This window comes from Oryctolagus cuniculus, chromosome 12, assembly GCF_964237555.1.
Source record: "Oryctolagus cuniculus chromosome 12, mOryCun1.1, whole genome shotgun sequence".
NCBI classification, from domain to species: domain Eukaryota; kingdom Metazoa; phylum Chordata; class Mammalia; order Lagomorpha; family Leporidae; genus Oryctolagus; species Oryctolagus cuniculus.
Window position 1 is genome coordinate 98,727,530 of NC_091443.1, and position 25,369 is coordinate 98,752,898.

The following is a 25,369-nucleotide window of genomic DNA, read 5'->3' on the forward strand; positions in this document are numbered from 1 at the left end:
TGAAACAAGTTGTAAAATGCCTCTAATGTAGATCAATTCTTCACAGCAAATAAAAAATTTAGCATTTATTAGCTGTGACTAAAACTTAGGAAAAAATTCACAAGTACTTGGCCTTCAAAGTTTTTGTTTCTTGGATGAATAAACTGAGTTTCATTTTAGATACCCTTGGCAACAAAAGAGATTTTTAAAAAACAATGCCAACCTCATTTGGCATGTGAATAAATTATCCCAAATTGTGGGGAGCAACTCGGACTATACTGTTACTGGAATTAAGACTTATTCTATGCATCTGCTCTCCCACAATATGGCGCTGAGAAGGGAGAAACAGCTTCTACACAGCTGCCTCCAGTTCAACCAATAAACAGCAGGACCTGCTCCTGATTGGAGGAGGGCAGCGTACTCGGCGTGTGGGTAGCAGAGTTGGGATTGGCGGAAGAGGACTATAAAGGAGGAGAGAGACAACATGCACCAGGAACATCTGAAGGAACACCTGAGCAGCCCCCGAGAGAGCCGGCCGGCGGTGTGCCGCTTCCCCGCGGAAGTGGGGAAAAGTGGCAGGGGGAACCGCCCTTCCACGGAGGTGGAAGGGACGGTAGCCAACCCGGGAAGAACCAGCAGCAAACCCGGGGAGGGCCGAGCAGACGAAAGAACAGCGCAGGGTCCTGTGTCGTTCCTCCACGAAGAGGGGGAGCGACACAAATCAGTTAGTGAGGACACATTGGGCGACCTAACCTGCTCTGTGATTTTGCTTTTATGGTATAGGCAGGGTTGGCTTGAGTCCTCTGTCTCTTGTGTTCCAGTCAACACCAGGTGATCCTGGCCAAAATGAAGAGGATCTGAATCTTTCTGGCTGCTTTTTTAGTGGATCATATAGCATGTATGAGGACTACAGTACTGTGTAGGTTTTAGGAAGGGTGCTGTAGAGTGGCTCCAGTTGACATGAAAAGTGTTCAGCATATATGAGAGGTCTTGGAGATGTTCATGGAAAATGTATATTATGAAAAAACTGCATGGATTTCTCATTTTCTTTGTATGAAAGAGCTCATCTTTTTTTTTTTTTTTTTATTGACAGGCAGAGTGGACAGTGAGAGAGAGAGACAGAGAGAAAGGTCTTCCTTTACCGTTGGTTCACCCCCCAAATGGCCGCTGCGGCCAGCGCACCGCGCTGATCCGATGGCAGGAGCCAGGTGCTTCTCCTGGTCTCCCATGTGGGTGCAGGGCCCAAGCACTTGGGCCATCCTCCACTGCACTCCCGGGCCACAGCAGAGAGCTGGCCTGGAAGAGGGGCAACCGGGACAGAATCCAGCACCCCAACTGGGACTAGAACCCGGGGTGCCGGCGCCGCAAGGCGGAGGATTAGCCTTGTGAGCCACGGCACCGGCCAAGAGCTCATCTTTTAAACTTGATTTTTCATGAACTTTTGAAGTGCCCTCTGTACAAGTGGAAAAGGATCTGGAGCCAGAACACTGAGATGGCAATTGCCTCTTGGTGAGTAGGATTGTGGGTCTTTCCTTTTATTTGTCTCTGTTTTCTGATCTTCTTTGAGCATCTGTTGCTTTTTACAGAAGAAATGATGTAAAATCTCAGAAAAACAAAGTAATGGGGATGTAACATTAGGTAAACAGCAAGTAAGAAATTACTTGGCTTTTTATAGTGTAATGAGTATGGTTGAAGGAGTAGGGCAGCCTGCTTGACACAGTTATCTCTGTGTTGTAGAGGGGGAGGAATATTTTCTTTTCTTTTTCAATAGTCTGCTTCAAACGGCAAGCATTTGTAACCTTTTTAAATTATGAAAGCAATTAAAATTGAGTGCAATGTGGTGTTAGTGGATTTTAGGAGGAATGGGGAATTAAAGAGTTAATTGGTTCAGATACCTATCCTGGTCTCCCATGGGGTGCAGGGCCCAAGCACTTGGGCCATCCTCCACTGCCTTCCCGGGCCACAGCAGAGAGCTGGCCTGGAAGAGGGGCAACCGGGACAGAATCCGGCGCCCCGACCGGGACTAGAACCCGGTGTGCCTGTGCCGCAGGCGGAGGATTAGCATAGTGAGCGGTGGTGCTGGCTCCAGTGAGATCTTAATTTTTAGATTCTTTGTCTGATTTGGTCTCTCGTTCCTCTGCTGTCTGTGCTCTTCCCTGGTCCTTCCAGGTGCCTCCTGGGGGTGCCAAGCTGCTTCCCAGGCTCCTGATTGCCTGGTGACTCCAAGCTGGAGAAGGGGGTCTGGGAATCAGGGTGCTTCCTCTGAAGGCTGTTGTCAGTGAGGTTCTTAACTGACCCTTCGGTTTGGTGCTGCTGTGCCCCCCTTGTTGTCATTGCTGGGATTCCCGCGTTGTCCAAGGGAGGAGGAGTGAACCTGCCTTTGGTGCTGCCTCTGCTAGTTTGAAGGTCAGGAGATAGGGTCTGGTTTGCTTTCTTCCCATAGGTGAATTCTTGAGAGACCTCAGCCTTTACTTGACTCCTTCTGCCATTCAGATTTTCTTATTGCAGATGGAGATAGAACTCTTTACTGATTCTCATGCCTCCCCAGCCCCCACCCCGATACTGTACACATTCTATATTCCCCTCCTGTCATCCTCCCAATCTCACTCTTGTGGTTACATTAGAATGTGGTGCCTATATCTTCATGATAATTAGTTATTGTTACTAGCTGGCTCTTGTCAAAGGTTTTTGTTTTGCTTTCAAAATACTTATTAGTCTATTCCCAAACATTATGAAATTGACTTTCATATGACCAAACATATCAACTAGTATGTGTTTCCTTCTCTCTCCCACTGCACCCCCCCCAATACCCTGATTTTACCTGGTAAGAGCCATTCTTCAGATGAGCCAGTTCCACTGCCATCTGTACACCTCTTCTCTTGGAGCTTCACGTCACTACCAACCCACCCGTATCCATCAGCGCGCCCCTCTGCTGTCGCTCCGGTTCCCTGGACTCCTGTCTGTGTCTTGTGTTTGCTTCATGTCAGTTGGGGCACAGCTTCTGAGAGTTTCTTGAGAATGCGCATGTAAGAAGTGAGTGTTGGGACTGGCGCCATGGCTCACTAGATTAATCCTCCGCCTGAGGCATCGGCCTCCCATATGGGCGCCAGGTTCTTGTCATGGTTGCTCCTCTTCCAGACCAGCTCTCTGCTGTGGCCCAGGAAGGCAGTGGAGGATGGCCCAAGTGCTTGGGCCCTGCACCCCATGGGAGACCAGGAAGAAGCGCCTGGCTCCTGGCTTCGGATCGGTGTAGTTCTGGCCGTAGCAGCCATTTGGGGGGTGAACCAACAGAAGGAAGACCTTTCTCTCTCTCTCTCTCTCTCTCTCTCTCTCTCTGTCACTCTGTCACTCTCACTGCCTAACTCTATCTGTCAAATAAAAAAAAAGTGAGTGCTTAGACACTGTTGGTCTTTGTAATTGTCTTTATTTTATTCTCACACTTGTTGAAGCTTACAGTTCTTGGTTGGAAAATATTTTCCAATCCTTCAGGATTTCCAGTGTTGCCCATTGCCTTACAAGCTCTCATTATTCTCTTGAGAAATGAAATAAAATCCCAAGTCGCACATCTGACTTTATTCCCCCTGCCTGAATGCTCTTAGAGACTTCTCTTTATCTTTCATAATTTCAAATTTTGCATTTTAATGCTTTGATGTGGTATAGAGCTGAGTCTCAGTTATTTCTTCTGGAAATTAGGATTTTTTTTCCTGGGAAATTGTGTACTTTTTTGTCCTTGTTATCTCTTTTTTGTTTTTGGTTTTTTTTTTTTTTTGGAACTCTTCTAGAACACAGCTCCAAAAGTAGAAAGATTTTTGTTGAGTTCACAGCTTTATCCCAAATGCTTATTAGAACACTACTCCAGTTAGTAGAGTGGGTACTCTTTATGATAAATGTTTCTTGCATAAGTGAATAAATAAACTTCTACTTGGCAATTAAATCTCTAGGATTCATTTTCAAATTATCTTGCCTCTTCTGCTGTTCAGTTCTTCTACTTCTCTTCTTCTCTTCCTCCTTTCCCCTTCCTCTTCCCTTCCTCTTTTTTTTTGCATTCTATATGCAGGGAAATTTTCAAAAATTGTGGCCTTTTTTTTCTTTTTCCTCTAGAATGTGTGTGTGTGTGTGTGTGTGTGTGTGTGTTTAAGATATTGGAAAGGCAGAGAGAGAGAGAGAGGAAGTCTTCTATCTTCTGGTTCTCTCCCAGGTTGCTGCAGCTGCCGAGCTGAGCCAATCTGAAGCCAGGAGGCAGGAGCTTCTTCCATTTCTCCCACGTGGGTGCAGGGGCCCATGCACTTGGGCCATCTTCCACTGCTTTCCCAGGCCATGCAGAGAGCTGTACTGGAAATGGAGCAGCCGGGACTCGTTGCAGGGTCTGTATGGGATGCCAGCACTGCAAGTGGTTGCTTTACCTGCCACGCCACGCGCTGGCCCTTAGAGTGTGTTTTTGTAAAGCACCTTTCACATCAAAGCTGTGCTGAGAGCCAGAACAATCCACAGGTATCTAGAATTGATTTTCTTTCTTTTCTTTTTTTGCCTCCCCTCCCCTCCCCTTCCCCTCCCCTCCCTTCCCCTCCCCTCCTCCTCCCTCCCTTCCCCTCCCCTCTCCCTTCTCCTCCCCTCCCCTCTTTTTTCTTCCTCCACCCTCCCTTCCTTTTCTTCCTTCCGTTCATTTACTCATTCTTCTGAGAGGCAGAGTCATAGAGAGAGGGAGACAGATCTTCCATCTGCTGATTCACTCCCCAGATAAATGGCCGCAGTGGCTGGAGCTGGGTCTATCCAGATCCAGGAAACCCCCCCCCCCGCCCCCGCCAGTGCAGGCGTCCAAGCACCTGGGGGCTATCCTCTGTTGCTTTCCTAGGCCACCAGCAGGGAATGGAACTGGCGTCTCTATGGGATGCTGGTGCTACAGGCGGAGGCCCAACATGCTGTGCCACAGTTTTGGTTCCTAGAATTGATTTTTATATATAGTAAAGTTGTGAAGATTTTTTTTTCTGTGTAGATGCCTATTTAACACAACATCATTATTAATAGGATCATCCTTTGTCCCATATAGCACAATGTCACATTTTTTCAAAAATCAAGTGACTATTTCATTGGTTTCATAACTGTATACACTGTTACACTGTCTTAACCAGTGTAGGTTTATAAGTAATGTTTGGTAATGAAAGGCCTCTAAATTTGTTTTTCTTCAAAATCATCAATGTGTCAGGGGTGAGTGTTGTGGTACAGTGGGTTAAACTGCCACTTGCATCCTGCATTAGAGTGACGAGGATCATGTCCCACCTATACTTTTTTTTTCTTTTTAAAGATTTCTTTACTTATTTTGAAATAGTATTTATTATAGAGAGAGGAAGAAACAGATCTTCCATCTGCTGGTTCAGTCTACAGATGGCCGCAGTGGCCAGCACTGGACCAGGCTCAGGCCAGGAGCTTCCTCTGGGTCTCCAGTGTGGATAGCAGGGGTCCAAACACCTGGGCTGTCCTCCGCTGTTCTTCCCAGGCTATCAGTAGGGAGCTGGATTGAAAGTGGAACAACCAGGATACAAACCTGCATCTGTATAGGATACTGGTATCACAGGCGGCAGTGTTACTATGTTACAAGACTGGCCCCTCCGCCTATACTTTTAATCTAGATTCCTGGCTATTGTGCCTGGCAGACACAGGGTGATAGCCCAGGTGTTTGGGTTCCTGCTACCCATGTGGGAAACCCAGAGTTCTTGGCTCCTGGCTTTGATGGGGCCCAGGGCCTGGTTGTTGTTGAATCTGTGTGTGTGTCCCTCCCTCTCTATCCTTTTGACTTCTTTCAAATGAGTAGGTCAAACTTTAAAAAGATAATGTCTGATTTTATGTATAAACACAGAAAAATGTCTGCTGAGATTTCAAATGAAGTTACATTAAATCTAGAGATTGACTTGGGGACAGTTGACATCTTTATGGTATTACATCTTTTCATCTGTGACCTATGTTTATTCTTTTTATTGAAACTTGCATTTTCTCCAAACAATTTGCATGAGAATTTAGTCTGTTGCTTGTAGTGCCTCGTTCATTTAACAGAACTTTAGTGCTATACTCATATTTGTAGTAAATCTTTATACCCCTCTTTGCATAAGGTATCTTTTCAGTCACTGCGCTGTTTGTACGCTTTATTTTCAATGTTTTTAGTTCCAGATAATGTGAAAGTTCCAACTCTTTGGGATGTGTGTGATTGTTTTTTGTCTAACTTCTGCAAGTAGCTGGCACAGAGGTGGGTATAGCTGCTTCACAGTACCCTCAAGAACCTAGATTCTTTCAGGTGTGTGCGTCTCCTCCCTTTCTGTTTTACTTCTTGTCCTTGTGCTTTCGCCTTGTAGTTCAGGTATCACTTTTCTGTTCCAGGCAGGAAGTAGGAAAAAATATCCTGGGGCAAAAGAGATGCCTACAGAGTGTATTTGTGCTCTTTTTAAAGTTGGGGGATAAAATGCCTTCCAAACGCCCCACCTCTACCTACTGCTGCTTTTATCTTCTTGGCCAGAACATTCAGTCACACAGACCCTCTTGACCTCTCATTAATCAGGGGCGATGAGATTTCTCCAGTTGGTTCACCTCCTTGGGTCCGAGCCTTCCCTCCCTCTCTGCTGCTATTTGAACTGATTGGAGTTCTTTGAGCAGAAAAAGAGGAGAAAGAAACATTGTGTAGCTGAGAGACGGTGCCTGTCACATTTATTGAGGCTTCTCAGTATATAATTTACTCATTTTTGGAAACCTGTCAGAATTCTTCTTGGATAGCAAAGAAAGTAATTTTTATTTTTGCTGTTTTTTGGCTTTGTCCAGCTTTTTAAAATTAAATGGCTTTTTATAAAAGATATTTTAAAGTTTTTTTTGTTTAAGATTTGATGGTATTTTAAGATGGTAAATGGCATTACTGTTTCCAAAATGTTGCTTCCTGAAGTGTTTCAGGCATAATAAGATAAGCACTTATCTCAGTGATTGGGAATGCTTTCGAAATTCCCTTCAGTCAAAAATTATAGAATGGGGACAATTGCTGTGCACGTGGGTCATATACTTGCTTGCCACAGTTGTGTTTTGGGATAAATAAAGTAAGCCTTTCATAAAAATAGTCTGAAGAAGATATAAATAGGGGGATAAATCACTTTATCTGAGATGGTGTAATTAGTGAATTATTTTTAGAAACTTTAATAAATTTTTTGCTATTAGTATTTTTTGTCATTGGGAAATTATGTACTTTTGTGATTTGATGAAAATTCAGACTTTATAGCTGACTTATTTTTGGTGGAACTCATAAGGAAGGAATTTTGAAATGTGCTTTTAGGAGAACAGGAGTTCTGATAGTTTCTGTGTCATTATGGAGTAGCAGTTGGTTTACACCAAAATCTCATTCACAGAATTTCTGAACTTAATGGCCTGGATCTTGCCATTTCTTTTCCTTAGGCCTTTCCTTATTTTATTGGTTATATTATCTTGCTTAATGTGGCAATTGGAGAGGAATTAGATATAGTTTTGTGTCTGGTGTCAAGTGGCTTTGTTTAGTCATTATGAATGAATCAGTTAAAAACAATTTATTCGAGAGCTAAAAACAGCCTGATTGTTATCAAATGGAGAATGCATGAAAATGAAAACTCACTTACAGAAATCAGTTCAGGTTATCCATGTACGCTCATAGCCTTGGTATTTTTCAAAAAAGAAGTCTTAGGATTCTTGACTAAAGAGCAACCTTTCAATGTGTGAAAGAGAAATGTTTCCTTTTACATTCTAAATAATACTTGGACATTCAAGATTAAAGCAGCCAGTTTGAGAACCAGATACATGTCATGTGGAAATGTAGTATTTAATTGGATTTTACACACTGTACAGTTGTTGAGGGCTTGTTTCATATACAGTGCCTGGTGTGTTGTGCAAACCAGTGTGGAGGGCGGTCAGATGATGTTGGTTAAGTTAGAAGTGCGCAGCTCTCATCACCAGCCCTTTGCCGGCTTACTGTCGTGGTTGGATCCTGGCTTCGCTGAGCTTCTCTAGATTCTCACCTATTTTTGGAACCTTGTTTTCCAGTCACAGTGACAGTTCTCTGAGCAATATGCTGTACTTTGCTCTAATTCCTTGTCTGTTTGATGCAGCAGAAGTTTTCTCCTATCCCCTCCCCTCCCCTCCTCTCTCCACTCCCCTTCCCCTCCCCTCCTCTCCTTTCTCCTCCCCTCCTCCCCTCTCCTTCCTTCCCTTTCTCTCCTCTCCCCTCCCTCCTCCCCTCCCTTTCCTTCTGCTCCTCTCCCTTCCCCTCCCCCCTCCCTTCTCCTCCCCTTTGCCTCCTCTCCCTTTCCCTCCTCCCCTCCCCTCCTCTTCCATCTCCTCTCCTTTCCTCTTCCCTCCTCTCCTCTCCTCTCCTCTCAGTCCAGGACATCTTCCTAAGCTATTTCATGCATACACCCTCTTTGAACTATCCTCTATTGATGTTTTATAGTGGTGTCTCAAGAATGTCTGATACCCCTGTCATGTCTGCCTGCCTCTTGTTTTTTTCAACTTTTATTTAATAAATATAAATTTCCAAAGTACAACTGTTGAATTATAGTGGCTTTTCCCCCCATAACCTCCCTCCCACTTGCAACTATCCCATCTCCTTCTCCCATCCCATTCTTCATCAGATTCATTTTCAATTATCTTTATATATAGAAGATCAACTTAGTATATACTAAGTAAAGATTTAAACAGACTGCACCCACACAGACACACAAAGTATAGAGTACTGTTTGAGTAGTAGTTTTGTCATTAATTCTCATGGTACAACACATTAAGGACAGAGGTCCTACATGGGGAGCAGGTGCACAGCGACTCCTGTTGTTGATTTAACAATTGACACTCTTACTTATGATGTCAATCACCGAGGCTCTTGTCATGATGTTTCTGCTTGGATATTTCCAAGGTACTTCAAACACAACATGTATCAAACAAAATTCATCTAGCTAGTCAAGCATGTCATAAACTTAGGAGCCACCCCAGTGTCTCATTCTTACTAACCTCCTGTATCACCATATTGTCCTCAAATAGCTCTGTCCCTTGCTCTGCCACCCTAACCTAAGCTGTCATTGTGTCTTTTTTAGGCTACTGCAGTAGTTTACTTTCTAACTGAACTAGTCTCTTTCATTGTAGTCCCCTTCTAGTTTACCGTTCTTTGACAATGTGATATTTGACAAAGAAAAACACTATCATGTTACTTCTAGCTGCTAATGTTGAGTGTCTCCCGGTTACTATTAGGATAAAGGCCACAATTTAACATGGACTGCTCATTCTGGACTTACCTAAGCTGGCAAGACTGCCCCGTCATATGAGAGTTGTGCCCTGTTCCACCTGACTCTACATCTAACTCCAGATTTTAACACCAAGGTCTTTTCCTCAGGGAAGTTGTCTTTGACTTTCATGAAGACAGGGTCACGATTTGTTGTAGGCTTTGCTGGTTCTAAATAGTATTTTTCACGTATATAACTTTACATTTAGTCTTGTGATAATTTGGTTAAAACCTCTTTCCTCTTGACAAGAATAGCTGTCCGTTTTTTTCTTTCCACCTAATCTTGGAGCTGCAAAATGCTTTTTGTGTAGTTGGAACTCACTCACTCCTGAATGAATGATGATGTCACCTAGATTGAGCTTTTATTTTAGCACTTAGTCTGAGGTCATCTTCTCTAAAAAGCCATTCTTGCTAATGTGATAAATTGGGGTAATAAGTGTGCATAGTATTCTATGAGTGAAAAGTGCATAGTTTAGTGCCAGCCAATGATAAATGCTGATAAATTATTTGAGGATTATGATTATTCCCATTAGAGTATTTGCAACTAATGTTTTTGTAAGCTAAGTGAGATATCTGTGTTTATTTAAGCTGCATATTTTGTATCCCAAAGGAAAAAGATGGGAATAGTGCTTAGGCATTTTGTGGGGCCCTTCTGGTCTCATTCAAACTCATTCTCTGCCTGTCACTTTGTCTTCCAGTGCTGGTCCCCATACACTTCCCTTCTTGTATAGCGAGGCCCTAGGAGTGCCATAGGAGGAAGATCTAATTTAATGGTGACTTTGGACCTAAGCTGGCTTCATTGCCCCTCCTAGGCATGTGGACCTCAAAGCTCTGTGCCTCTCTCCCCAGGAATTCCTAAGCTCAGGCAATTTCCCTCAGAGTTGGCTTCAGTACTCAGAGGGCTAAGCAGATGGGAAATGTTCTTTGTACTATTAATCTCTCTTTCCCTGATAGCTTTAATCTAAATACAATCAAAATTCTTTTAGTATAGTTTAACTCTGACTCAATCAATTGTAAAATTATTGTAAAAACATTTTATGTGCTTATTTTTTGAGTACTGCAATATTGACACACTGTTTCCTTGAGTGAAGCTTAAAAATGCACATTTAAAGGTGTATAAAGCAGTTTTTGGGACAGAAAATTTTATTTTCCTCTGTTTAATACCCTACTTTAAGATTTGAAATACTTTTCATTCTATCAAGTACTTTTTTTTGAGAAAAGCTATTTTTAAGCCAACATTTATGACGTAAGACTAACAAAATCTTATTTCATGCTTGACTCACACTATGTTAACATTCACTGTATTTGTAGGTATGTGCATATTTAAACACAAATATTCTTTTTTTAAAGATTTATTTTTATTTACTTGAAAGAGATACAGAGAGAGGTAGAGACAGAGAAGTCTTCTATCCAGTGGTTCACTCCCCAAATGACCGCAATAGCCGGAGCTGCACTGATCTGAAACCAGGAGCTTCTTCCGGGTCTCCCACGCGGGTGCAGAGACCCACAGATTTGGGCCATCTTCTACTGCTTTCCCAGGTCATAACAGAGAGCTGGATAGGAAGAGGAGCAGCCTGGACTAGAACCGGCTGGTGCTTCAGGCCAGGGCTTTAACCCACTGCACCACAGTGCTGGCCCCAATATGACTTTTATAAAAATCACTTTTGTAGCAATTTTCTTATCAAACTTGTGAAATTAACTACAGTCTATGTTAAATTTGCCCTCATTGGAGAATAATTCTTATTCATGTGATATTTTTCCTTTAATGTTGATAATGAACTTCCAGAGAGTATTTAAAAGATGATACCTTTGTGTTGCTAAGGCTAACGTTATTGCTAACTAACAGTAAAACAGAGGAAAACTCTTGAAAGGGAGGGCTTTTAACGGGGATCAGAAATGTGAAAATTCTGTGTGTAGAGCTAACTCTACAAATGAGGCTACGGCTCGAGAGATACCCAAAGCAAATTAGAGTAATGCTTCCACTTCAGTGTGGCTGTTGGGGTTCTAAGATAGCCTGCTTTTTGATTTATAATGGCCGGGCTTCTGAGGTGAAACAGAGGCCCTCAGCCCAGTTTATCATTTGTGACAATGAATGGAATTCCCTAGAGATTATCATAATTTCTCTCAACATTTATATTAGAAATACAAATTAAACTAGGAATAAAAGTACTTAATCAAAAAATGCAACTTAGAATAGAAACATAAAAAAAGTAAATTGGGGCTCGGTGCTGTGGTGGAGCGGGTAAAGCTGCTGCCTGCAGTGCTAGCATCCTGTATGGGTGCTGGTTTGAGTCCCGGCTGCTCCACTTCCTATCCAACTCCCTGCCCTGACCTGGGAAGGCAGTAGAAGACGGCTCAAGTGCTTGGGCCCCTGCACCCATGTGGGAGACCCGGAAGAAGCTCCTGGCTTTGGATTGGCGCAATTCCAGCCGTTGCAGCTATTTGGGGAGTGAAGATCTATCTCCTTCTCTCTCTCTCTCCCTCTCCCTCTGCCTCTCTGTAACTCTACCTTTCAAATAAATAAATAGAATATAAAAAAAATCACTTATTAAAAAAGAGTAAATAATGAAGATTAAAGTAGAAAAGAGGTAATTCTAGTAGAGTCATCTACTGTCCCTGGCCATAGTTTTCCTTGTCATGTAATAGCTGTGAAAACTGCCCTTTCTTTGATGGACTTTGTCTCCCTTTCATGGTTGTGTTAGTGTACTGTCGTGCTGTTGGGGATCAAGTCCCCCTTCTGCTGTAAAGACATAAGGAATCTGGGACCACATTCTTTCATCATCTGCGTGTCTGACTATTCAAGCTTAGGACTTGAGAGGTGTGAAAGCAGTGCAGTCTAAGGGGAGCCAGCTTAGAACACTGTATTGGTGTTTACTGAAGTATTCTACAGCCTATGATGGGGCATTCCAGGGAGTCAGACCTGGGTAGTCCTCAATCCAGAACCCCAGCCAAACAAAGGAACTGGCTGAGAACTGAATACACATCACACCGGAGACCTGGTGCCTGCACCGAGTCCATTGTGAATGAAACGTGGTGCTGTAGTTTTTCATCACTTACTGTTTTTTCTTAAGTCAAGCATCCACATGCATTCCTTGGAATGCTACTCCAGGAGGCCACTGGCTTTTTTCTCCTTGAATGGACGCCTCTGTTAGGCGGTGAGATTTTGTACCTGTGTGTGCCTTGACGTCAGCCTCATAGATGGAGACTGTTGGGCACATTGGTAATTGTGGCACTTTGAAACTCCATGGAAAGACATCTAACTGTTGTTCAGTTCCTGACAAGGGGAGAACCTCAGAGTCCTAAGGCAGATTTCTATGCCCATTCTGATGGCTGTGTTCTACAGGGTAGGGAAGCAGACTTTTTCCCTTGCAGGTGAGGTTTCTGTCACTCCAATCATTAACAGGAAGCACAGAAACATGAAACCATACTTTGCCTCTCATGCTGGGGGAGGGGGGGTGCTCCATTTTCTCCTGGCTGACAGAGTGAACACAGTGCGCATCATTCTGTTACAGACGGGGTTTTTATCTAGTTTGTGTCCTAACTTCAAGAATCCAGTTGCACTGTGTGTTGTCACTTGACTTCCTTAGCTTAGGCCCTTAGCTTTTCTTGCACTGGGGCTTCTGTCAGCTGACTCATCCCTGTCCCCTCTCATCACAGTGTGATGTGTCTGGTGTTTTTGAGCCGTGCTCTGTATCCACAGTGCATATAGCACTGCTTGTCATTCTTGCTTATCACTTAAAATAATAACTGGTTCCTTTCTGTTGTAGCATTTGCTATTAATGGCAGAACTCTTTGAACGATTATGTTAATCTGTCAAGAGGATTACACAAAGTATCCCCCCACCTCCACCACTTCTCCAAAGCATAGTAGTTGAACAACATAAAAGGCATTTTCATAGCCATGGATTTTGACTCATGACTTACTCTGTGTTTAAACTGTTGCCGAGTAACTGAATGAATTATTTTAAAATTGAAAACATTTACAAGCCATCCACGTTAAACCTGTTAAGCCTGTTCTTTTCTGTCAATATTTTTGTTTGTAGTTCTTTTGAAATACTTCTCTCTGGTGTGTGACATGTGAGACTTGTGTGTGTGTGTTGTTGTAAATTATGTACCAGTTAAAGTATGTAAATAAAACATTAAAGAAAGACATCAAAATGGTAATGATAATATTATGCCTGGTTGGTGCAATTTTGGATGCTTTTGTCTTTAATTTGCTTTCTGCATCATATAGTATTTTTATGATCAGTAAAAATTATTTGTCTTATAGTAAGCATATGCTTATAAATATAATAGAAAAACTCTGTAAAATTTTACCAATAATTAAAAGCAAAGTAAAAATTGTATATTGAGCAAGATTTGAATTAGAGCTAAGTACTGCTTAGATTTCTCTTAAAAATGAAAATGCTCATGTAATTAAGAGCTGTACTGAAGCACTTTTGAGAATTGTTGCCCAGTGGGACCGTCACTGTGACATAGAAGGTTAAGCCACCGGCTGCAGTGCCGCCATCTCATGTGGGTGCTGGTTAGAGTCCCAGCTGCTCCACTTCCCATTCAGCTCTCTGCTGTGGCCTGGGAAAGCAGTGGAAGATGGCCCAAGTGCTTGGGCCCCTGTACCCACGTGGGAGACCTGGATGAAGCTCCTGGCTCCTGGTTTTGGCTTGGCCTAGCCTCAGCCTTTCTGGTCATTTGAGGAATGAACCAGCAGATGGAAAACCTTTCTGTCTCTCTCCCTGTAACTCTGCCTTGCAAATAAATAAATCTTAAAAAATAATTGTTGCCTTCTGTACTTTTGTTATGTGTAAAAATATAAAATGTACCAAAAATATATAAAAGCAAAAAATACACAAAGGAAAAGTAAAAATACCAAAGATATATGATAAAATTACAGTTCAATTGGTTTTTGGAGAAATGAGATAGATGGTCCCTTACCTACCTGAATGAATTTATTTACCTTTAGGTAAATCTTTACCGTGGTGAGTTTTAAAAATTGTTATGTTAAACAAATACAATGGAAATTGTAATCCATTTTTTGCAAATATTAAGTTGCTTTAAGAAACTTTGTTTAAAAAGTTATCAATTTCTTGATTTGTGATTTCTTTCTACACACAAATTTGTATTACAAATTGAGGCAAAAAGGAAGGTTAAACTAGATATATGGTAAAGTATTTCTAATTGGATGGATTTTTTTTAGAGATCTATTTATGTGAAAGGCAGAGTTACAGAGAGAGGTAGAGACAGAGGTCTTCCATCTGCTGGTTCACTCCCCAGATGGCCACAATGGCCAGAGCTGTGCCAATCTGAAGCCAGGGGCTTCTTCCGGGTCTCCTACGTGGGTGCAGGGACCCATGGTTTTGGGCCATCTTATACTGCTTTCTCAGGTCATAGCAGAAAGCTGGATTGGAAGAGGAACAGCTGGGACTAGAACTGGCGCCCATATGGGTTACTGGCGCCCATATGGGTTGCTGGCATTTCAGGCCAGGACATTAACCTGATGGGCCACAGCACCAGCCCCAATTGGATGGTTTTTAATGAAAAGTTTTTCTACAAATGGAAATTGAGTTTTTCCCCTGAGTATTAGAATTTATGTGTATCTTATGCTCTAGAACACTGCTGGAAAAATCTGAAAATGCATCAAGTTGTTAGATCTTTCTTTTATAAGTTATTTATTTTAGGCTCTTGGTTTTTTTTTTTTTTATAGATTTATTTATTCATTTGAAAGAGTTAAAAAGAGAGAGAAGGAGAGGCAGAGAGAGAGGGAGAGAGAGGCGTTACACCTGCTGGTTCACTCTCCAGATGGCTTTAACTGCCAGAGCTGTGTTGATCTGAAGCCAGGAGCCAGGAGCTTCTTCCAGGTCTCCTACATGGGTGTAGGTGCCTAAGGACTTGGGCCATCCTCTACTGCTTTCCCAGGCTACAGCAGAAAGCTGTTTTGGAAGTGGAGCACGCATATGGGATGCCGGCACTGCAGGTGGTGGCTCTACCTGCTGTGCCACAGTGCTAGCCCCAGCTCTTGGTTTTTTAACTGTCATAGGTAGGTGACTTCATCATTGTCATTATTACCTTTCTTTAATGAGGTTTTTAAGCAGCTCTGTACTTTAGGAATTGATAGTTTACTGTGGTATATCCAAGAAGTGAATAATTATCTCAGTATTTTTGAATGGAATGGATTTATTTAAGTGGTGACAAAGTTCAGTGATGTGGTCAATGTTTTTTTCTAAGATCTATTTATTTGAAAGAGTTACAGAGAGGCAGAGATAGAGAGAGAGAAAGAGAGAGAGGTCTTCCCTCTGCTGGTTCACTCCCCAGTGGCCACAAAGGCCAGTTTGGGCCAATTCGAAGCCAGGAGTCAGGGCTTCTTCTGGGTCTCCCACATGGGTGCAGAGGCCCAAGCATTTGGGCCATTTTCACTGTTTTCCCAGGCCATTAGCAAGGAGCTGGATCGGAAGTGGAGCAGCTGGGACACAAGAGCCCATGTGGGATGCCGGCCCTGCAGGCAGAGGCTTAATCCACTATGCCATTGTCCCTCAACTTTTCTTTATTATTACTTCGGGTAATATTTGCATTGTCCAAGACAAGTATATTTTCCTTTACGAGTGAAATGTGATTCTCTTGTGTCAGTGATATGTTTTTTGAAAGGATATAAACAGAAATTGTTTAATAAGATTTTGGAAGTTTATTACTCTCACAATTTGGGTTTTTCCTAATTAAAGTTATGATATGAAATAAGCAGTAACAATATGCGGTTAGGATTCTGATTATGTCATGATGTATAGACTGTCTTCTAAGTTTGGTATTTTGTCTAACATGATTTCCTAGGAAATTCTTGACTAAAAACTAGGACCTTCGGAGTGGGCGTTTAGTCTAACAGTTGAGATGCTCATGTGGCATATTGGTGTGCTCAAGTTCAAACCCAGCTCTGCACCTGACCTCAGCTTCCTGCTGATGCAGGCTCTGGGGTACGGTGGTGATGGCTTACATAACTGGGTCCTGCTACCTATGTGGAAGACCTGGACTGGACTGTGTTCTGGTTCTCTGCTTTGTCCTGGCCCAGCCTCCATGTTTGTGGGTATTTGGGAATAAACCAGGAGATGGGAGTGCTCTTTATCTGTCTCCCTTTCTCTCTCTCAAATACATTAATAACTTTAGAAGAACCAAGAAATAAAGACTTCAGTAGATAGCATTGGGTGATGTACACTTCTTTACTATTTTTGAGTATTTAAGGGAAGCCCGTCTAATTTTCCACGTAGGACCTGTTTCTAGGTTGGTTTTCCAAAGAAGGTTTTTTGTGTGTGAATACCTTGCTGAAGACTGTATTATCTGTTTAATGCCTAATTGCTAAAGGTTTCTTTGAGCAGTTTGCTTAAAGTCTGTTTTTCCCTCATAGCCATTGACAGAAAACACATCTGCCTGAGTGAGGCCCCTTTGATCTTCGAAGTGTTTTATCTAAAGAGAGATTAAAAAGAAGTCTGTCAGGCATTTTCCCAAAGAAATTGAAAATGCTTCCTAAGATTTCAGATCAGGTGAAGCTTCTTCCTTGAATTAAAACATGGGAAAATAACTCTGTTGATCAATGGTTTCATCCTAAGTTACAGATTACAGAGATTTGTTTGACTTGGTGTGATTAAATGTGCTTTTATTTCACCTGGAATACAAAACTCATGCCATAATATTGAAGGTTGGAAGAAACTTATATTTTATCATATTTAAAATAAGCGCTATCTGTAGAAGGGACTAGAGAGGTGGTATGTTCTCACTTTCCTTAGGGTCTGTCGTCATAGGAAAAATTCTCAGCTGGTTTATGCTGAATCTACAGTTCCAAGATCTATAGCAAACTCACTTGTTTCTTCCACCTCACTCCTTTTCTTATTTAGTTACATGACAGAATTAAGTCTTCTGTCTGCTGGCTGACTTCCCAAATGCATGCCACACCCAGGGCTGAGCCAGGCTGACATTAGCCAGGAGCTCAGTCTAGGTCTCACGTAGAATACAGAGATCCAAGTGCTTGAGCCATCACCTGCTGCCTCCAGGGTGTACATTAGCAGAAAGCTAGATTAAAGCAGAGCTAGGACGCCATCCCAGGTGTTGTAATACGGAATTGGGCATCCCAAGTGATGTCTTAAGCACTGTGCCAAATACCTCTACTTTGCCCCTTCTCATTTTCAACAAATACATATAGACTGCTTATTTTGTGTTAGACTCTGGTTTCTACAAGGGGACTTCAAAGAGTTCATGGGAAAATGGAACTAAGAGATAATAAAAGCTATAAAACTCCTCTTAACGTATGGTCCATGAAGTTCAAAAAGCTTTAGAAAGTGTTTGTACTGTCTTCTAGACCATCCTTAATGAACTGACGGCCTGGGAATTTAACTATGTCAGCGTAGTCTTTTTTACATTATTAACTGAAGAAAAATGAGAAACAAGAAGTAGTCACAAGGAATTAAATTATGATTGTAAGGCGATGCCTAATGATTTCCCCTCGGAACTGTCAGAAGGGTACCCATTTTTAATGAGAGGAATGAGCAGACAACGTTGTTGCGTTAAAAGACTGACCGTCAATGCTTTCCTGCTGTTTTCCTGCTAAGCTTTGGCTGCCTTTCTCCAAACACTCAGTGATCAGCAGATGTTACTTGTTCTTTCACCCTCTGGAAAGTCAGCAAGCAAAAAGCCTGCTCACAATGTTGCATGAGCTTTCCCTGTCACCGGTCCATATTTGCATTTACTGGAACATTTCTACCTTTTGGTATCCATTGCATTGATTGTGCTTTGTCTTCAGGTTGGCTCTGCAAAAGCCATGTTTTACCTCCTTTTATAGTTCTTCAAAGAGCTGCTTCAGGACCTTGATCACACTTGTTAAACCTATCAATTGAAAGCTCTGCTCTTGTCTGCCACTAATCTGGGTGCAATAGTTTTGGTACACGGTGAGTAGAATATCTTCACTTCTAATTTTTTGGTCATAATTGTGTAGACAGCCCAATTGAGATATCTGTGATGTTGAATATTGTTTCTTCTGTTGATTGTGGGTGCTCTTCATTTAGGGCATGGCTGTGATTACATGTTCCTTTTGCAAATTGATGTGGATAGTCTGCCTCCGTGGGCTCATCTTTAGCATTAGTTCATCCCTTCCTAAGATGAGTTATCTGTTAGTAAACTGCTGATATCTTTTTTTTTTAACTTTTATTTAGTAGATATAAATTTCCAAAGTACAGTTTATGGATTACAATGTCTTTTCCCCCCCATAACTTCCCTCCCACCCGCAACCCTCCCTCCTGTCTCCCGCTCCCTCTCCCGTTCCATTCACATCAAGATTCATTTTCAATTATCTTTATATATAGAAGATTGATTTAGTATATATTAAGTAAAGATTTCATCAGTTTGCCCCCACACAGAACACTAAGTGCAAAATACTGTTTGAGCACTAGTCATATCATTAATTCACATTTAGGGGCCTTTTCCACGTCAACTTTTTGTAAAGCATACACGAGCTCACCATTCTCACACTCAAGCTTCACCATATAGTTGATGTTTCTCTTGAATTTTAGGAGACTTCATGTTGCTGTGTTAGGGGCTCTTCTCAAATTGATATCCTTCTTAATTTTTCAAACTAGATCCTCCTTAGATATCACACCTGACTTTAAATTTATTTGGGTGCCAAAAAACTGAGGTCTGTGCATAATATGCATTTCCCATGAGCCTTTAGAAGACGTGCTTGTACTGTTTACCAAGAGCAAACCTAACAGTTACAGGAGCTGGTGCTATGAGCTTCAAAGTGTGTGAAGGTTCTGTTTTCAAAACACTGTGTGCTGCTATTCAAAGATCTTATGAAGGGCTTCTCTTGTCAGAAAGTAAAGTAAAATCTGTAACAAAACTGAATTTAATTTCTGATACACTATTAATGATTTTTACCTTTTAAAAAGTTAGGGTTCGGGACACCTAGTGAGCTCTTCATTTATAAAATTAAATGTTTTTAAAGTCCATTTTAAAGGTTTACATTTATTCTGTTGGACAACTTTGTGGAGAAAGATTTAACTGGGTACGTTGAAAATGTTTTTGGAAATATTTTATGGAAGTAGAGGAAACAATATGATAGTCTGATGAAGGGTTATAGACTGATGGCTGAAATGAATGTTTGGTTGAAAGAACACAGAAAATAAGGAACTCACAGAAGAATAGAGCTTTCCAAATTCCTCTTCAGAAATTCCAGGCCTTTTATGAAATTTTGCAAAAATGGCTTAGCCTCAAGTTCTTCCATTTTTGAATTACTTGGAAGAAAATATCATATAAATGTAAATTTCTACTGTTATTTATTCTCCTTGTATTATGTGCTTAAAAAGTTGAAGAATCCAAAAGCTATTCATTATGCAAGGCATTGCCTGTAACATATTCCTTTATCATATGAATAGTTTGCTGTATTTGATAAGTAACCAGATTTCCTTCCTCCGTATTTACACACCAAATTAGTTTGAGTTGACCAAAAGGACCCTGTCAGCGGCTGGCAGTTACTCTGTTTGAGGACTATTAGTGTATGGCACTTGAGTTGCTGTTAGTTGATAACATTTTGATGTCCTCCATTAATTAGTTTAGGAAAACTATTTGGATTTCAGTATAAGTGCTTGTTAATTACTTGAGTCATGAGAGGACTGAGTGAGGTCCAAGTGTCCTATTAATTCCTTTGAGTCTGGAAATTTTCTTATAATTGGTTTGGCAGGAGGAATAAGTGAGATTAGTTGCTAATGAGGAGATAAGTGTGTAATTTTAGCATGATATAAAGCTGTGATTGTCAGTAAGTGGTATTAGGAATCTAGATTATTTTTATTACACCTTGTTTCTTTCCAAAAAATCATTATCAACTCCCAATATTGTAAATTAGGTTATTTCACATCATTATTTTTAATATGTGTTAATCCTCAAACTACAATACTTAAAACCTTGCTAATTAAGGAGTCATTAATAGAGTTAGCAGTATGAGCAGTCAGTTTAGATTCTCCAAATAATTGAGATGAAATTCAATTTTCATCTTTACCTATGTGTTCAGTTTGGCTAGGATGCTTGGAATGAGTGAGGATCAAGAACAGCTGAGTTTGTTTTCAATGAAAGGAACTCTAATGTTGTAAAGAAACAAAGTACTGCTATTAGTAACCATGAACAAAGTACAGTTTGTATAATTTTACTTTTTATAATTCATTTGCTTTTTTTTAATGTAAAAGTTACCTGGTTTTAGTAGTTCAAAACAGTCATTACTCATTGAGCTTCAGTTGTAATGCGAAGTTTCTCTGAAACAAATATTGAGGTGTTTTGCATTTGATTTTTAGAAAAGGTTTTTCCTCTTTAATGTCGTTTGATTATTCATAATTACTGTCACTTTTACTTGAAGCAGGCATTGTAGTCTTAGCTGGTTTTTCAGTTTTTCACTTTAGCAGTGTTTAACCCCTCTGTATTTTTAGTGAGGTAGAAGTAGTGTTGTTAGAAATGAATGCTTTCTTAGCTTGTGTCGGTTTCCTTCCCCACTCTGGTGTGAATTGGTAAATGCGTAGTTCCCTTGTTGGCCAAAGGGATTGTCAGTATTATTTTGTGTCTTTTATTTCATAAATGTCCACAGAATTCTATTTTTATCCTTCATGCTTTTATAATTTTGGAATACCTTTTTGAGATGGAGAATTGGTTACAAATTGTACATACTAAATAATTTATGTACGTTTTTTGAGCATCTGGAGTGTACCATGTATGTTGTTAGGTCCTGTGAGGAAAATGAAAATAAAGTAGTACCTTTTTCTACTTGAACAGATTTATAATCTAATTGGGAGGACAAGGTTAACCATATAGTTAGAAAACACTACACAATAAAGATAATATGTAAGTATGTTTTTAAAGAACAAATTTATAAGAGTATTGTTGGATGGAACAGAATAGAAACACCAGAGATCAAACATCTACAATAACTTATATTTGATCAAAGAACTAAAACCAATTCCTGGAGCAAGGACAGTCTATTCACAAATGGTGCTGGGAAAACTGGATTTCCACATGCAGAAGCATGAAACAAGACCCCTACCTTACACCTTACACAAAAACCCACTCAACAAGGATTGAAGATCTAAATCTATGACCCGACACCATCAAATTATTAGAGAACATTGGAGAAACCCTGTAAGATATAGGCACAGGCAAAGACTTCTTGGAAAAGACCCCAGAGACACAGGCAGTCAAAGCCAGAATTAACAATTGGGATTACATCAAATTGAGAAGTTTCTGTACTGCAAAAGATACAATCAGGAAAGTGAAGAGGCAACTGACAGAATAGGAAAAAATATTTGCAAACTGCGCATCCAATGAAGGTTTAATAACCAGAATCTACAAAGAGATCAAGAAACTCCACTTAACAACCCACTTAAGAGATGGGCCAAGGACCTAAATAGACATTTTTCAAAAGAGGAAATCCAAATGGCTAACAGGCACATGAAAAATTGTCCAGGATCACTAGCCATCAGGGAAATGCAAATCAAAACCGCAATGAGGTTTCACCTCACCCCGGTGAGAATGGCTTACATACAGAAATTAACTAACAACAGATGCTGGCGTGGATGTGGGGAAAAAGGCACACTAATGTACTGTTGGTGGGAATGCAAGCTGGTAAAGCCACTATGGAAGACAGTTTGGAGATTCCTCAGAAACCTGAATATAGCCCTACCACATGACCCAGCCATCCCACTCCTTGGAATTTACCCAAAGGAAATTAAAATGGCAAATAAAAGAGCTATCTGCACCTCAATGTTTCTTGCAGCTCAATTCACAATAGCTAAGGCATGGAATCAACCTAAATGTCCATCAACAGAAGACTGGATAAAGAAATTATGGTATATGTACTCTATAGAATACTATACAGCGGTTAAAAAAATGAAATCCGGTCATTTGCAGCAAAATGGAGGAATCTGGAAAACATCATGCTGAGTGAAATAAGCCAGTCCCAAAGGGACAAATATCCTATGTTCTCCCTGGTCTGTGACAACTAACTGAGCACTTAAAAGGAACCCTGTAGAAATGAAACTGACACTATGAGAAACAGTGACTTGATCAGCCCTTGTCCTGAGTGTCGAGGAACAGCTTACTATTTTATTCTTTTTAGTATTTTGTTTTTCTGCTTGATGCCATTGGTTGAACTCTTTAATTAATACACAATTATTCTTAGGTGTTTAAATTTAACTGAAAATTAATCACTGTTATAAATAAGAATGGAAATAAGAAGGAGGATATGTACAGTTTGGCACATGCTCATTCAGACTTACCCATTATGGTAGAGCTAGAAACGTGCCATGGGACTCCAAATCCCAATAAGTTGGCATGTATCAATGCCATTTTACTAGTTAAAGTGATCAATTTAAGTTCATAATTGACCATAAAGATAGCATTATTTGTTAAAGGGATCACATAAATAAGACTAGTGTTTGCTAATAATAATCGATAGAATTAAAAATGAGAGAATGATCCAACATGGGAAGCAGGATACACAGCAGACACATAGAATGGCAAATGCCCTAAACAGCACTCTGGCCTCAGAATCAGCCCTTAAGGCATTCAGATCTGGCTAAAAAGCCCATGAGAGTTTCTCAGGCATGGAAAGCCAAGACACTGTGGCGGGGGGAAAAAAAAAAAAGACCTAAATGAAAGATCTCTGTGAGTGAGATCCCAGCAGAAAGAATGGGCCATCAAAGAAGGAGCTAGCTTTCTCTGAAGGGAGGAGAGAACTTCCACTTTGATTCTGGCCCTGTCTAAATGAGGTTGGAGTTGGTGAACTCAAGAGGCTTCCATAGCCTTGGCAGCTCATGACAAGAGCCTCGGGTGATTACTGATGTCATAAATAAGAGTGTCAATTGTTAAATCAACAATGGGAGTCACTGTACATTTACTCCCCATGTAGAATCTGTCCTTAATATGTTGTACTGTGCGAATTAATGGTAAAACTAGTATTCAAACAGTACTTTTATGCTTTGTGTGAATGCAATCTGTTGAAATCTTAGTATATACTAAGTTGACCTTCTGTATATAAAGATAATTAAAAATGAATCCTAATGAAGAATGGAATGGGAGAGGGGGTAGGAGATAGGATAGTTTGCAGGTAGGAGGGTGTTGGGGGGGATCTCCATAATCCAAAACTTGTACTTTTGCAATTTATATTTATTAAATAAAAGTTTTTTTAAAAAAAGTGCATAAAAAAATAAGATTATTGCTGGTATGTCTTAGCAGAATAATTGTGAGCAGAAATTTTGGGTTTTTAAAAAATATTTATTATTTATTTATTTGAAAGAGTTACAGAGTGGCAGAGGCAGAGAGAGACAAACAGAGAGAGGCGTCTTCCATCTGCTAGTACTCCTCAAAGGACCCCAAGGACCAGAGCTGGGTTGATCTGAAGCCATGAGCCAGGAGCTTCTTCCTGCTCTCCAAAGCAGGTGCAGTGACCCAAGGACTTGGCCATTTTCTACTGCTCTCTCAGGCCATAGCAGAGACCTGGATCAGAAGTGGAGCAGCTGGGACTCGAATCAGCACCAATATGGAATGCTGGTACTGTAGGCTGCGGCTTTACTTGCTATGCCATAGTGCCAGCCCTGGGGTTCTACTTTTATTTAAAGATGGTTACTTCCCCAATTGAAATAAACAGGGTACTCTGTCTTGAATTTTAAAGGCAAAATAACTGAAGTTATGGAACACCATCAGACTTTGAGCATTTAGAATGTTCGACTAAATTCCTCAATTTACAGTTAACAAGAAAGAAGACTTGTCAGGTTGCTAATCAGAACACAGAGGTAACAGCCAGGCCCGGTCAGGGTTCTGAGGACACTTCAGTGGTAGAGGTGCAAGCCTTGCTGATGTAAGGCAATGCGAGGCGTGGACCCTGACCAGTGCTCTTGGTACTTGGCCGCTTCTCTCCCTTCCCTCTCCCTCCTGTTCCATCTTTATAAACAATCTCAGCATCATTGTTGCTTGTATTGGTGTGGCTCTCTGTGTTTTCAGGAATATTTGAAAAGGTGCCAATGTACTTGAGCATCACACAGCCTTTTGAGGAGAGTCTGGACTAAGTATGAGAAAACGCACGTGGAAGAGATGAAATAATTTGCTCAAATAATGAGAAATGACCGCAGACTCAACTATCCTACCAGACACCTTTCACTGTTCATGCTGCCTCTGAGAAAACTGGTTCCGCCCGAAATCCTTCTCCAGACCAGGGAATGAATTTGAAGAACATGCGGAAAATGAAGAGTGAAATTGTATTTAAATGCGTGCAGTAGTTACTTGGCCTGTACCTTTTATTACTTTATTTGCTGTTTTAGAAGTGCTTTGTTCAATGGCAAGCATTATTTAATGTGTGAGGCAGAGAGCAAGCACATGTGCACCCATCTGCTGGTTCTCTCCTGAGATACAGTGGGAGCTGTGGCTGGTGCCAGAGCTGGGAGCTGGGAACTCAGTTCACACTGCTTCCCTGGTGTCAGGAACCCAACTGCTCAGCGGGCATGTGCTGCCTCTCAGAGTCCACTCGCGCAGGAGGCCGGGATTGGGAGACAGACTTCCAAAAACTGAGGCACTCACTATGGGAAACGGACGCCTTAACTGCTAGACCAGATGCCGGCTCCTGTACATTTTTACACTTCTTCAATAATCCTTGCAGGTTTGTATTGAAGGCCTTGTTGTAATTATATGGAATCAACAAAATCCTGTGCTAATTTGAAGAGTCAATTTGTGAAGTGTCAAAACCTGAGAGCTCTCCTCACCCCCCACCACTGGGTGGGACTCTTGAATTCAGTGGGATGATGACTATCCTAAGTGAACATTGTGAAGGCCTTTTGAAAAGGATGAATTTATTTTATTTATTTAAATTAATTTATTTAAAAGGCAGAGAAGGAGGGAGAGGCAGACAGCACATTCACTAGTTCACTCCCCAATTGGCCACAACAGCCAGGGGTGAGACAGGCTGAAGTCAGCAGCTAGAAACTCCATCTCAGCCTCCACAGTGGGTGGTGGGCCCAAATCCTTGGCCCATCTTCGGCTGCTTTACCTGGGTACATCAACATGCAGCTGCATCAGAGTGGAGCAACTGGGAACTCAAACCAGCACTGTGATAAGGGATGCCAGT

At 41.2% G+C, this 25,369-nt stretch overlaps 1 long non-coding RNA gene across 11 annotated transcripts in view; it reads left to right on the forward strand.

The window, feature by feature from the left end:
- Positions 1-1,320: 1,320 nt before the first annotated feature.
- LOC103346136 (uncharacterized) overlaps positions 1,321-25,369 on the forward strand; it is a 331,605-nt gene continuing 307,556 nt past the window's right edge. For 7 of the 11 annotated variants that reach the window (XR_011381009.1, XR_011381008.1, XR_011381012.1 and 4 more), the window contains exon 1: positions 23,400-24,904. This is a non-coding gene — a long non-coding RNA (uncharacterized lncRNA). Of the gene's footprint in view, positions 1,489-8,298; positions 24,905-25,369 lie in introns of those variants that run through there. The other 4 variants (XR_011381017.1, XR_011381018.1, XR_011381019.1 and 1 more) reach the window with 3 other exon arrangements.